Source organism: Pelodiscus sinensis, chromosome 13 (assembly GCF_049634645.1).
Source record: "Pelodiscus sinensis isolate JC-2024 chromosome 13, ASM4963464v1, whole genome shotgun sequence".
Lineage (NCBI taxonomy): Eukaryota > Metazoa > Chordata > Testudines > Trionychidae > Pelodiscus > Pelodiscus sinensis.
In genome coordinates, this window is record NC_134723.1 from 40,717,505 (window position 1) to 40,732,363 (window position 14,859).

The following is a 14,859-nucleotide window of genomic DNA, read 5'->3' on the forward strand; positions in this document are numbered from 1 at the left end:
AACAGCCAAAGCTGAAGCAGCAGGAAGCAAAGTGCCTGGAAGGTTATTTTTGGCCTCCTAGCGTCGTCGGTTCCAGAGGACGGGGGTTTTCAAATGATTGTTGGAGGGCAGATCAGGGTTTCAGGCGTCCATGGAAAAAAGTGTGTTATGAGGAAGGATGTGGAGGCCAGAAAGGGAGTGCTAGGTGTAGGGGGCTGCACATCAGCAGGAGAAGAAGGTGATGCAGATTTAGTGGAGTGAACAAGGGGGAAGAGCAGAGTCAGGAAGGGGCTGAACTGAGCACAGCTTGTCAGTGAGGGGACACAGGCCTGCTGGCAGGGCAGGGTAAAGGGGCAATTGACCCAAGGCCTGGTGATACAAAGGAGCCTGGGAGTCCAGCTGCCACAGTAGCAGATGCGGTGGCCAGAGCTGGACTCCCAGGCCCCTTATATCATTGGGCTTTGGGCAACGCTGAGGGAGGCTCACCCTTCTGGGAAATTGAGGTAAAAAGCAAAATAATTGTTTGGGGACAATGTGTCCCTTTATGGCCCTCTACAATGGAGGCCCATAACAGCAGGGAACAGGCAGTGGTAGGGAAGTGGAGCCAGAACAAGGTTACCACAGCTCTTCCTGTCTGTCACTGGCTCTAGGTGGGAGGAGGTGAGGCAGGAAAAGCTTCTGTTCTCACCAGCTCCCTGTCCCATCCCAAATTCAGCAGAGAGGAGTTGACCTGTACAGCAACTGGCTGATCCCTGACTGGACTCCTCTTCCCCAGAGAGTTACCGACTGAGCAGGGAAATGTGGGAAGAGAATGAGCCCCACCTGAGCGGGTGAGAGGGGGGAGCAAGTGAGCCTCCTTAAGGGACTGCAGCAGGGTGGAGAGAGGGAATGCACCTGACCATGGAGATGGAGAGCGGATTGAGGACAGACCCATTCCCCACGCGTACACAGACAGGAGATAGGGAAAGGGGGGGGCAGGGCAGGGTTGTGAGGAGATGGAGCACTTCCCGTCACACGCACAAGGGTTTGGGAACTCAGTGGGGGAAAAGCGGGGAGGGGTTTGAGGATGCCGAGGTTGGCTGCTTGTGCCGCTGCTGCCAGTTGTATGACATATTGTGAGTGTAACCACGAAGGGACCAGGACAATTTCACCCTTCTTATTTGTGACTTTGCACTTCCCGCCATCTGTAAATGGCCTGGAAGCATTACTGGTGCTTCCAGACTCTGCGGCATAGCATTTTTGGAAGCCAGTTGCTGAACAGATTTGATTTGGTGAGCAAAAATGTCATGCTGGTGGAGAAGGTATCTGTGTTTTGTAGTGGAACCCAAGCTAACATTGTGTGATCCACCACTTTTCTTCTCTTGTGGCTCAACCACACAAAAAAGCTGGAGTCTGCTACTGTTGGGGTACAAATGAGCCTGTCTCTTTAGCTCAAGAGGCTCATGTTCTTATTTTTTTTTAGCCTCAGAGATCCTGGGTTCAGTCTAGTCCATGGCCATCATTCCCATCACATATTCTGGAACGCTTACACTTTTGCTTCCTCTTCTCTTTATGGAACTGTTCCCACCACAAGTCTGTAGGCAACTATAAATGGCCTCTCTAGAGTTTAAATTGCTTTTCAACAAAGTGTAAATGTGAAACATCCAAGCTACTGCAATTGGGTAGGAGGGGGGAGAGCTGAATTTAGTTCCAAAATATTTATGACTTGACTCCGACATTGCAAACCACTTCTGGAACATTTATTCATGAGTTTGATTATAAAAAAAAAAACCCATATGCCATTTACAGAAGAAATTACTTATGAAGGCATCAAATTTTATACTTAAAAATAAGCTTTGAAAACAAGACCACTAAATGACAAAACATACTATTTAGAGCCCAGATGGCGGCATAAAATAAATAGCCGTTTCCTCAGTGGAAGCATAGGCAATTTGGCTGCATGAAGCTGCAATTCCAGCAGAGATCCTTGAAACAGATGTTGATATTGCTTGTGCATCAAAACTTGAGCAAAAAAGCAAGATGCTCAGGTAGCATGAATGTACAATAACTGACAGCCTCCGATTCTTTTGTCCATAGGAGAGATAGTTAAAACCAAAACAGGACTTTTCTGGTGCGTTGAACATAAACACATGCTAAGATAAGGCCTCATCCTTATCACAGGTGCCTCGTCCTGTCTGTCTGGGACAGTCAGCAGCTTTGGCATTTTTTTCTTTTTAAAATATCCCACTGTTCTATCATTTGCTGTAGAAAAAAAGCCGTGTGCGTGTCTGGCAGCAGAGAGGTATCACTAACCTGCTGCTGCTGGCCAAGAGGAACATGTGAGGGTCAGAGAAGAAGACGGGGAGAAGCCGGTCAGCAGGCAGGGGACAGGAGCTATAGGCAGGAGCCAGAGAGAAACCAACAGAGGCATATCCTCAGCCATATTAGTAGTCATGGAGGCTCCCAAAAATTTGGTGCCCCAAATTTTTGGGTGCCTATGCAGCTGTGTACTTTGTGTATGCCTAGGGATAATTCTGCATAAGAGTAAGAGCGATTTAGTAGTGGTCTATTATTGCTGTATACTTACTGGCCCATGAATGCCCAAGGAATTTGATACATCAGATTAAGTAATGTCATTTTATTTTTTTAAAACTATTTGAACAGTGTGTCTCATTTAGTCACATCCAGACAGACCACCTTGTCATTTGCTCAAGGAAGCCATAACAAGCTGGTAGGTAAAAGTGTTGTAAAGAACGGGAGAGTAGATATGGCTATTACTGTCCTCACCTCAGCAGAATTGGAACTCCTCAGCTATGTGATAAACCTGATCATGGACACCGAAGCATCTCACTTTCACTATAGCAAAAGAGTCACGTGGTTTTGGCACAGGATGCTGTGGGATCTACCCCCCGCCTTGCAGTGACAGGCTGAGAGGTCATGTCATCCAGCAGTGTGACAACTGTGAAGCAGCATTAAATAGCCACAGGTGTGTGACTATTCTTAGAATGGTTTTGTTTTGGGAGGACCAGTCTGCATAACGGTTATAGCTGGAGAAATGGGAATCAAGAATCAGGTGTATTCCTAACTCAGCGACTTTCCCCGGTTGAACACCTAACTTAGCTTGCTTGCGTTCTTCCCCATCTGTAAAACTGGGGAAAATAACAGGTGCATTTTGTAAAGGAAATTGAGATTGTAAGATGAAAGGCGAGCGAAGGATATATACTGATGGAAAAGCCTGAGACCTTACCAAATAAACCCATCTTCTCTTTGATGGTAAATAATACCAGCCATACTGTCTGACTCCCCTGATCTTGTAACACACACCTGAGTCAACCAGCTAAACACTATGCCTGCTAGTATTAATTTCAGTGATCTTGACACTTCTGTGTCACAGTGTTACAGCTGCTACTCCCTTGTCAGCAGGTAGTAAGTGGGACGGTGTTGACAGCACACAAGGAGCCAATGCATTCTCTCACAGCAGTGTGCTCAGTGTTCTGACTCCTAAATGTGCAATGTTTTTATGTGCGGTGTATGTTAACAATGGACTGGGGTTATCACTGTTGTCAGTTAATCTATGTTGCTAATGTTATTACAGACTAACTGGTCCTTGCTGCGAACATTTATCCCTCAAGAAGAACACCCTTCTCTCCTTGGAAGCAAGAAATCTGAGGCTGCATCTTTCGTTTTCATGAGTATCTGAGACATGGATGTACGGTCTTACCGTGTGGGCACTTGGAATTCCCTCCCTCCCTCCCACAAGGAGACAATACAATCAAAGTAAAATAAACGTATTCAATAAAGGTAAGTGGATAAAGTCACATAAAATAAAATCAGAGAAAAGTAAATTCTCTGCGCCACTCACAGCTGTTAGTTCAGTGAAATTGCCTTTCCTCCCAGCTGCTGCAGGCCTTCTGTCTGTATTTTGGCCTTCCTCACATTCCAGTAGGGGGCTCCAAAGCAGTGGCAAATCGTTATTTAAAACCTGGCCAACCCTAGCAGAACACCGAGGGGCACTTTCACAAGGGCCCTGAATTAATTATGTACATATGGAATGAAAGCAACATAGCCAATATTTTCACCTAGGGCTGGCACTCGACCGGGTGTCAGTCAGCTTTGTTCAGCTGAGGATTCAAGCCAGTGTATACACATACACATGTCTTTTTCAGGTTGCTCTTGTGCACATTCATCTTGGCACATCCTGTTATAGTAGCAACACCCGTAAAAGAACTTTGCCGGGCATTAGTGATGTAAAAGAGTGTGTGCAAATGTGTGTGCTCTCAGGAGGTGGCTGGAGTCTAAACATCAGTCCTTTAGACTCGACACAAAACTTTCATCATCATTTTGTGCCTGTCAATAATTGTACCCATATTCTTGCACTTACAGTTAATTGTGGGTGCAAATGTAATACTCAGATATTGATATAACTCCCTTATTTGGGAATGCAAACAAATTGTGAGACATCTACAACCAATTATTTGCAGTATCTGTGCAGTTTTAGCCATGAGTAAAGCTTGGTCTCCACTTACTATATAATACACCCACAAAAACTACATAATTGGAAAAAAAATAAGCTGTGATTGTGACATTAAAGACTGTGTCACAACGCAGACACACAATGGGGCTGAATGAAAGTTGCATACGCAAACTTACTTCTGGTATCTCTTAACTTCAAATGCTTGATTTTGCAACCCTAATGATGTTCTTTTAATGTAATTTTGAGGTGTAATTTCCTAGGTATAAAAAAACCCTGGAAAATCAGACATTTCATGATGTGACTTCATACTGACATGCACATGAGTCATCTGTGGTGTTGGAACCATTAGATCCACTATAGACATGTCTGCCACTTCTGCTAATGGAATACCTGATGCCAGTAGCAGGTTATCATCCTCTATTTTGACCAGGACTAGAGATGGATGGAGCATTTTGCCACAGAGTAACACCTGCTTGCTGTCAGCAGAGTAATGGTGAGACTCAGGAATCCTTTGTACAAAGAATCTTCAGGGAATTAAGCTGTAAAACTCTGTCTAATTTCAACCGAGCATGTGGAAACTATGAGGGAGGGGAGTTTTAAATAAAGGCTTATAACTTGGCCAAATTTGGGTAGATTTTCACATGGTGAACAAAGGTGCTCCCTGACATAAAAGCCACCCTTCCACCAAATTTCAAGTCTATAAATGGAGATGCTAGAGCTTTTTGAGAAAAAAAGATCTCCAGCATTTTTTAATGTGGGCAAAATAATGTGTTACGATGTATTACTCCCTAGCCTTGTTCTTGAAAACTGCAGACTCTTTTCATCTCAATTTTTTCCAAAACAATTCAGCCTGAGGCAGACATCTAGCCTGGGAAATTGAACCCCAAATAGTTAATGTGGCAAAACTCTAAGTAGTTGAAAACAAGGACTTATAATGGGGAAGTATCAGGAAACCTTAATATAAAACAGTGCTGCCAGTCCCATCTATAATAATATAATAATATTTTAGGTAGGAAATGACAGTTCAAAATAAGAGGCAAATGTATGTATTCATTGATTACACTTTTAATAGGACCAATTAGTGAGGTTGGCCTGCTTCTGAAAATGCTTTAATTTACTCTTTGATTAACAAGTAAAGGATTCTCATGAATATCAAAGTTTGAATTTCATACTTCTAGAGTGGCTAAAACAGATCATTGGTGATATCAATGGGAAAGTCCCAAGTTATTGTTTCCATTGCTCACGACATCTGCATCCTTCGTTGTGGATTTACTTCATCATTAGTTTGCTCTGATTTCCATATGAGGCTCCACGACCTTGGCTTGTAATTGGAAACTATTCTGGCTCTAACTGTGGCAATTTGTTACATTTTTGCTGCTAAACGGTGACTGTCAGACATTTTCTTTTCTTCCATAGAAACATAAAATTGTTTCCTATTTGTGACACAGAAAATAACTTCTTTCTAGTTTTGCTCACAACTGTGTGGGAAATGACCTTTGCAGTGGTGGCTTGGTGCTTTGATTTCCAAACCTTGCTTTGGCTGACAGACAGCTCTGTGTGGATATTTGTATTTTTAACCCATTTTAGCTCATTTTGGAGTAAGGGCATACTGTGACAAATTCTCTTCCATGCCAGGAGCTGTAATTACTATCCTCCTATTACTTAATATTGGTTAATATTGTATCAAAATAGAAATTTGCTTGCCAATGCTACATTCCGGGAAATAACACGAGGGTTCTTATAAATAAGTGGGGGTATACTTGCTCCTTTTGGATACATGCATATTTTGGATCTTTATGTAGTTCACATTGAAGGACAGCACTCACTCTAGTCCAGGCTGATGATCCAGAGAGCTCTGTATTGTGGCCAAAACCCTCTCTTCAGTCCTCATGTCAAGAAACTGTTCTAGATGTTAAGGAACACTACAGTCGTTTTCACTTCCTGCAGTGTGCCATAGAAGTGATACCAAAGCAGCTTTTCCCGCCAACTACATTCTTTTTTCTCGTTGCTGGGAGAAGAGCGGAATAACCTGTGGAGTCACCAAACTCTTTGACCTCTACTGACCAGCTGCTAAATCTCCTATGCATTCTGGGAGCATGTATGTCCCCCTCTCCATACTGGGAGAGGAGTGTACAGAATGCAACCCTAAAGGATAAATGATGTAGACTGTCTTGTATGGGCCCTCTGGACTGGAATGGGTGTTAAACCCCCAAACAGCGTAAAACACCACAAAGAGCACAGCAGTTGACTCCATAGAAACAGCCCCTCTTTGGCTTTCCGCTGCAGAAGGCTCCGGCTATGCTGTGAAGTTGCAGTTGCAGGCTTTCCCTTCTCACTTACCCCCGTGGCGTCGCCGGGAAGACGGTTGCCATAGGAAAGGAAGATTTGATTGTAGGAAGGCAGGGTAAAGCTCAGAGCATCTTGTTGACTAAATAGAACAGATGGAAAGCATACAGCCATGCCCTCCTCAGCAGGTTAGAATCTGGCTGCTTGTGCAGGAGAGTTAATGTGGATCTGAGAGAGAGAGTCTTTGCTCAAAACAGTTTACAGAATTATTCATGTGACTGATCGATCAATGCAATTAAAACATTTCCTTCACTGTAAGAATGAATTCCTACAGAAGCTGGCAGCTTTGTGGTCCAGTTTGCAGCACCCAGTGTGGAATTTCCCTTCTCCTTGCCTTGACATTATTTCATCTCCCAGTTTTGCTCATCCGACTCATCTCTCTTGAAATTAGCAATTTATAAAGGATGACCACAGAGAACCCATCGAGGCAGTACTGCTGCTCTCACAGTTCTGGACTCTATCTTACAAGCCCTATAAACACTCTGTGTCACTCTGTGCACATCCTCCTGGGATTTTGCATTTATTTCTTCATATATTGGACACCAACATGGGTAGCAAAATATGAAAAAGGAGCGACGGAGCAGAGATTAGGGGGCTGAAAACATTTTCACAGCAGTATCTTGACAGCTTTCCAGCATTCTCTGACTTATCGAGATCCAAACACTCACAGCTGGTGCATATTTTAATGCCAAATGACTGGCATGGCTGAAATTGGAATTCGCAGTCTCTCAATGCGCTGTACTAGCACATTTAGTCAGCACATTGCTTTATGTAACTCCTTTAAAGTTGTTACATTTCAATGAGGGCATTTTTATGGAGGCATTGTGAACTTGCATGGAAGAGAGAGTGCGGCTGACTTTGCCAAGTGGCTATATGTCTGATAAAATTAGAAGTAAACAACATGAAAAACCTTGCTAATTTACTACCCTAAAATTGTCAATTAAAGAAGTGCCAAGCAGCCTGCCAGGAATTCCAACTTCTCCGAGCGCAGGTAGTCTTGCCAACGCAAGAGCAGAAGAAAGTGAAGGAAATATTTGTCAATGCGATCCAATAATTGGTCGCATCATAATTGGGTCGTAAATTGCCCCGAACTGAATTGTTTTCCTGAATGTCTGTTTTTTAATGTGTTTTAAATCCCAGACCAAGTATCACTTTCCACGTACTAGTAGCACCGCGGGTTGTTGTGTGACTGATGTTTAGTTACACATTGTCAGGTTTTCTGAATGGCATTTCCTTGCAAAATAATACATTGCCTGAGAACTTTAAACACCTATATTGTTCTCAGAAATGAATCCAGTGCTTCCCCGAGCAAGAGGTGTTTGGAAACAGGAATGTCTTTACCATGCAAGGGATAGATCCCAGTTGGTGTAAATTGTGCTCATTCCATTAACCTCTGTGGTGCGATGCTGACTTGAGATCTGGCCCTGTGCATGTTGGAGGGCAGTAGACTTCATTGATTGAGAAGGACTGGTGGCTTTACGGTTAGGAGTCAGTGGTCTCATAGCTGTGGCCTGGGATTCATTCCTGCTCTTAGAGTACAACCTTTCAACAAAAACATCTAGTTACTTCTCTCTTGAAATTGAATAGGGTTGCCAGATAGTTTCACAAAAAATACCGAATACCGTGGGGAAAAAATTGGTTGAGCATAAAAAAAAAAATTCATGGCCCCTTTAAATTCTCCCACACTCCCCCCGGCCCAAACAGCCTTCCATCTGAGAAAAATAGAAAAACTAGACATGTTACGTGTCTGGTATTTTCTGGGTTTTTTTACCGCACACATGCTGCAAATACCAGGCTGTCTGGTCCAATACCGGGCACCTGGCAACCCTAATTGGACCTCTAAACATCTGTGGTCCAGCATCTCCAGTCCTGGAGCACTCATGGGGAACAGTGGGTCCCCACACTCACCAACTCTTCCCCTACCCTTCTGGAGTGCTGTAAATGAGCTATCGGCCGTGCTTAAGCTCAGGGGGGCAGGAGCAAGGTTGAGGGGAATGCTTGGGAGAAGAGGCAGGGTGACTGAAGAGTCCTGTGGCTGAAGAGTGTAGCCCCAGGGCTGACAGAAGTGGGGGGAGGGGTCATGCTCAGAGGAGGAGGCCTATGGCTGTGGAGCCCATGGCTAGGGGCCTGGGGCTTGGTGCACTCGTGCAGGGTTTGGCCCCTGGCCACAGGGCTCACAGCCGCCCTGCCTCCTCCTGCAAGCACCAGTCCCCACTCATCAATGCTGGCCCCTCTGCTGCAGCCAGAGTGGGGTCTTGCAGCCGGCGGCATCAGAAAAGCTAGTATCGACCTCTCCTAGTCTGGCAAATTCCCTCACTTGGAACCAGTCAGGTCCCGAGGGGGGCCCATCAGGGAATTACAACCTATGGTACTTGCCCCCGCCTCTCTCCCAGGATTAACCATAGGGAGAAGGCCTGAGGGTTAGGAGCAGTGCGAGCCTGCAAAGAGATCCATAATTGTGGACCCTATCTCCTGTGGACTTCCTATTAAACATCATGGGTGAAGCCTTCACTCTGCCATGGCTCCCTTGTCTCCACCTAAAAGGACCAGAGTGTCAAAAAGCAGCTCTAAAAGCCCTGGGGTGGATACCCCTGGCACAGGAATTGAGGAAGGTAAGTGGTAAAGCTGCCTTTGAGGTTCCACTGATATAGCCAGGTGTGGCTGGCATACCAGGTGGAATGTGGTTGGGAGAAGGTACGCTGAGGATGGAGGCAGAGCATGCAGTGCTGGGGACAGGCGGTGACAATTTGGACAGGCCTCTACAGCTATTGAAATTACACAAGGGCCCTGGAACAGACCAGGATTAAAGCAGTCTGGATTGAGAGCTCTCTAGCAGAAGATGTGGCAGAGACTCTAACCCAAGGGCTATGTCTACACAGCAGGCTTCTTGCGCAAGAATTTTTTGTGCAAGAGTTCTTGCACAAGAGCACGTCCACACTGCCATGTGCTTTTGCACAAGAGATGTGCTTTTGTACAAGAGCGTCAGTGGTGGTGTGGATGCTCTCTTACACAAGAAAGTGCTGATGACTTTTAGCCATAGGGGTTTCTTGTGCAAGAAACCCCTGTTGCCCATCCACACTGCCTTCTTGCACAAGAGCTCTTGCACAAAAAGGTTTATGCCTTGTGGGGAGAGGAATAACTCTTGCACAAAAAGGCTTATTCCTCGTGGGGAGAGGAATAACTCTTGCACAAAAAGGCTTATGCCTTGTGGGGAGAGGAATAACTCTTGCACAAAAAGGCTTATGCCTTGTGGGGAGAGGAATAACTCTTGCACAAAAAGGCTTATTCCTCGTGGGGAGAGGAATAACTCTTGCACAAAAAGCCCTCTTCTGACGATCTACTGTAAACATTCTTGCACAAGAACGGGCTTATAGTATGGACGCTCCGCAAGTTTTTGCACAAGAACTTCCGTTATTGCACAAGAAGCCTGCAGTGTAGACATAGCCAAGGGCTGCATCTAGACTGGCATGATTTTGCGGAAATACTTTTAACGGAAATGTTTTTCTGTTAAAAGTATTTCCACAAAAGAGCGTCTAGATTGGCACGGATGCTTTTGCTCAAAAAGTGCTTTTGCGCAAAAGCATCCGTGGCCAGTATAGACGTGATTTTGCGCAAGAAAGCTCCAGCGGCCATTTTTGCCATCAGGGATTTCTTACGCAAAAAATTCCTTCCCTGTCTACACTGGCCCTCTTGCGCAAGAACACTTGTACAAGAGGGCTTTTTCCTGAGCGGAAGCATCAAAGTATTTGCGCAAGACGGTACATTACAAAGTCAGTGCTCTTGTGCAAATTCAAGCGGCCAGTGTAGATGCACCCAAGGAGTTTAATTCAGGGAGAATCAGAGGCCCATTTTAGCAGTTCCCTTTGTAGCATGAAGGCTTAAGAAAGGTTTAGGCTTTCTGTGATCCATATGTTGTTAAACAATTAACACGCCAGATTAATCTGCGGTGTAAACAGCAGTGATAAGAGGCCTAGCAAATAAAAATCTATCCGTATTTCTATTATAACCTTGATTATGATAATTTACTCTGTCTTTAATTCAGTTTGAGCCTACAGTTGGTGATGACTGTCCTCAGATTGAAATTATTTGAAATAGCTTGAAATGCTGGAGATGAACATAATACTGTATCTTTTAACTCTCCCGCCCTTTTTTGAAACCATGTGTTTAATTTATCAAGGAAAAAGAAGTGTGAAAAGAAAAATAGGGGGAAACTGTTAGGTGACTTAGCCATGTCAGGAAGATGGGGAAAGTTTAGGTCTGATGAATGACTGAGGAGTACATTGAAAACAAAGTGACAAAAAGGTGGATGGAGGAAAGCTTTGAGCAGGCATGGAAAGAGATGAGGAAACAGCCAAGTGGGCAAGGAGAGTTACTCCTCTCTTGGAACTGAAAGGAAGATACATGTCAGACCTCTAAATATCGGTGGTCCGGCTTCCCCTTGGGTGCTCCTGGGCTGAAGCACCAAGGTTCCCTCTAAGCTGCGTGGCCGCACAGTCCCACAGCTACTTAATGAGCCCTGCCCAGCCTGACCCCTCCCTACCAGCCGGGAGAGACTCTCAGGCAGCTGCTGCTGTGGCTTAGGGAGAAGAGCCCCTCCCCCAGCCAGGCAGCTCCGTGGGCGGAGCCTTGAGACCCCGCTGGGCGGAGCTCATTAAGCCACTGCAGGACCGAGCTGCCACACAGCTGAGAGGGAAGCTCATGGAGCACTCTCAGCGCTCAGCAACACCAAAGGAAAAAGGCAGGAAGGTGGTAGGACCAGGGATGAGCCTGATTAAGGAACAGATACAGAAAATGAGCCTGGCTGTGTGTCTATATTTTTACCTGTTTTGTTGGACCAGGAATAAAAGCTCCTAAGGGAAGTTGTTTTCTAGTCTGCTCCCTATTACTTGGCTGTGGACACTTCTGTTGCCTAGTAGCTTCGACAGGAGACTGCTCCTGATCTAGCCCGTAACTGTTTCCACGCTAGGCCTCAACCGCAGCCTGCTTCTGCTCCCGCTTGAACTGGCACCTGGTGATACAGACGCAGCATATGCATTTCCCACTGAAGGGCATGTCTTGCCACTGATTGCAGTGAAAGCAAGGCCAGGCTCATGAGCAATATAGTATAGTGTTGTTACCGAACATATTACAGAGCAACTGTGTGGAAATGAAAAATGCCTCCACTAGACAGTGATAGTTAGCCTACATTTTGGTTAATATTGCTGCTTGCTTGCCAGAAGCTGGGATGGGTAACGTGGGATGAATAATGTGGTGATTACCTCTTTCCTTCTGAAGTACCTGGCATTGGCCACTGTTGGAAGACAGGATACTGAGCTAGATGGACCATTGCTCTGACCTGGTATGGCTGTTCTTATGAGATTACAAAATAATTTGTTAAAGTCTCCAGTGGTGGAATCAAATTGGTGAATCATTGTGTTCCTAATAATTGAGTATTTATGTATATAAATAAACCACTATCTCCCTTGGTTTTTGTGGTTGGACCATCCAAAGAGAGAGAATAGGTGGAAATGTATCTAAAGATAGTTGGCATCTTTCATGAAAACCCTCAAATCCTATTGTGTTCAGAGAAAAATATTGAAGTGCACGCGATGTGCAGGACTGTGCCTATACAAAATAGTACAGGGAACCAGGTCAAGCGGCGTGTTTTGGCACTGAATTCAGCATAAACAGGAATGGGTCGATGACCTAGTTAAATTGTCATTGCTGCATCATATGAAATGCAACCTCAAACAAAATGTTCTCTTGTTCTTAGCATTTACAGTGAGGCTATGTCTACACTACGTGTTTTGTTGGAAGAGGCAATGCAAATGAAGCGCTGATTAGCATTTTCTCGTGCTTCATTTGCATAATCTATTCCAATCCGTTTTTGCGCAAGAGGTTTTGGCGCAAAAACATGCAGAGAGGCAGAAAGGGGATTTTGTGCAAAACAGACGCCCACGCTGCATGTTTTTGCGCAAAAACCCCATGCGCAAAAGCTGATCAGAATAGATAATACAAATGAAGCACAAGAAAATGCTAATCAGTGCTTCATTTGCATTGCCTCTTCCGACAAAACACGTAGTGTAGACGTAGCCTGCACCACCAATTCGGCTCCATGTTGTTTCCTTATGCTTCTCATCTCTATATTTATTCATAGATGAGGCACATTCTAGGTAGAGACCTTAACATTGCCCTAGTACTGTGGGTGTGTAAGAACAAAAGTCAACATGGTTTCTGTAAAGGGAAACCCTGTCTTACTAATCTATTAGAGTTCTTTGAGGGGCTAACAAACATGCGGACAAGGGTGATCCAGTAGATATAGTATACTTGGATTTTCAGAAAGCCTTTGACAAGGTCCCTCACCAAAGGCTCTTGTGGTAAATTACATGGCCATGGGATAAGAGGGAAGGTCCTTTCTTGGATTGAGAACTGGTTAAAAGACAGGAAACAAAGGGTAGGAATAAATGGTAAATTTTCAGATTGGAGAGGGGTAACTAGTGGTGTCCCCCAAGGGTCAGTCCTGGGACCAATCCTTTTCAACTTATTCATAAATGATCTGGAGAAAGGGGTAAGCAGTGAGGTGGTAAAGCTTGCAGATGATACAAAACTGTTTAGGATAGTCAAGATAGAAGCAGACTGTGAGGGACTCCAAGAAGATCTCACCAAACTGAGTGATTGGGCAACAAAATGGCAAATGAAATTTAATGTGGATAAGTGTAAAGTAATGCACATTGGGAAAAAGAACCCCAACTATACGTACAGTATGATGGGGGCTAATTTGGCTACGACAAATCAGGAAAGAGATCTTGGAGTTATCGTGGACAGTTCTCTGAAAACTTCCACACACTGTGCAGCGGCGGTCAAAAAGGCAAATAGGATGCTAGGAATTATTAGAATAGTGATAGAAATGTAGCCGTGTTAGTCTAGGGTAGCTGAAACAAAATACAGGACTATGTAGCACTTTAAAGACTAACAAGATGGTTTATTAGATCTGTTCCAGTATTTGATCTGAGGAAGTGGGTCTGGCCCACGAAAGCTCATCATCTAATAAACCATCTTGTTAGTCTTTAAAGTGCTACATAGTACTGTATTTTGTTTCAGGAATTATTAGGAAAGGGATAGAAAGAAAATAAGACCCAGAATATCTTATTGCCCCTGTGTAAAACTATGGTACGCCCACATCTTGAATACTGTGTACAGATGTGGTCTCCTCACCTAAAAAAGATATTTTGGTCTTGGAAAGGGTTCAGAAAAGGGCAACTAAAATGATTAGAGGTTTGGAACGGGTCCCATATGAGGAGAGGTTAAAGCGTCTGGGACTTTTCAGTTTAGAAAAGAGGAGACTGAGGGGGGATATGATAGAAGTATATAAAATCATGAGTGGTGTGGAGAGGGCCAATAAAGAAAAGTTATTTATTAGTTCCCTAAATAGAAGAACTAGAGGACACCAAATGAAATTAATGGGTGGCAGGTTTAAAACTAATAAACGAAAGTTCTTCTTCACACAGCGCGTAGTCAACCTGTGGAACTCCTTGCCAGAGGAGGCTGTGAAGGCTAGGACTATGACAGAGTTTAAAGAGAAGCTAGATAATTTCATGGAGGTTAGGTCCATAAAAGGCTATTAGCCAGGGGATAGAATGGTGTCCTTGGCCTCTGTTTGTCAGAGGGTGGAGAGGGATGGCAGGAGACAAATCGCTTGATCATTGTCTTCGGTCCACCCTCTCTGGGGCACCTGGGGCTGGCCACTGTCGGCAGACAGGCTACTGGGCTAGATGGACCTTTGGTCTGACCCAGTACGGCCGTTCTTATGTTCTTATTTTAACATAAATTATTGCCAGTAGAGAGCACTGTGAGATTAGAATTAATAGCAGGTCTTTCTGTGAGGAAAGGATTATGCCTGCACCACAAATACATTACACAGTGTGGAATTAAAATGATTGATTTTAAGCAAGCATGATATGTACTTGTAAAAGTAGCTTATTTTTGTCAATTGATTCTTTAGAGAGCACACATTTCCAACACGTATTTGCATGTAATCTAAAAATTAAAAATTGACAGTGTTCACTAGAGGTAGTTTGAGAAAGGTTTGAATACCGGAGATA

General features: G+C 44.3%; 1 protein-coding gene across 2 annotated transcripts in view; it reads left to right on the forward strand.

The window, feature by feature from the left end:
• FMR1NB (FMR1 neighbor) overlaps positions 1-14,859 on the forward strand; it is a 114,121-nt gene that overhangs the window by 32,931 nt on the left and 66,331 nt on the right. For both annotated transcript variants that reach the window (XR_012906947.1, XR_012906948.1), the window contains exon 7: positions 3,554-3,759. The gene's annotated coding sequence lies outside the window, so the exon portion shown is untranslated. The remainder of the gene's footprint in view (positions 1-3,553; positions 3,760-14,859) is intronic.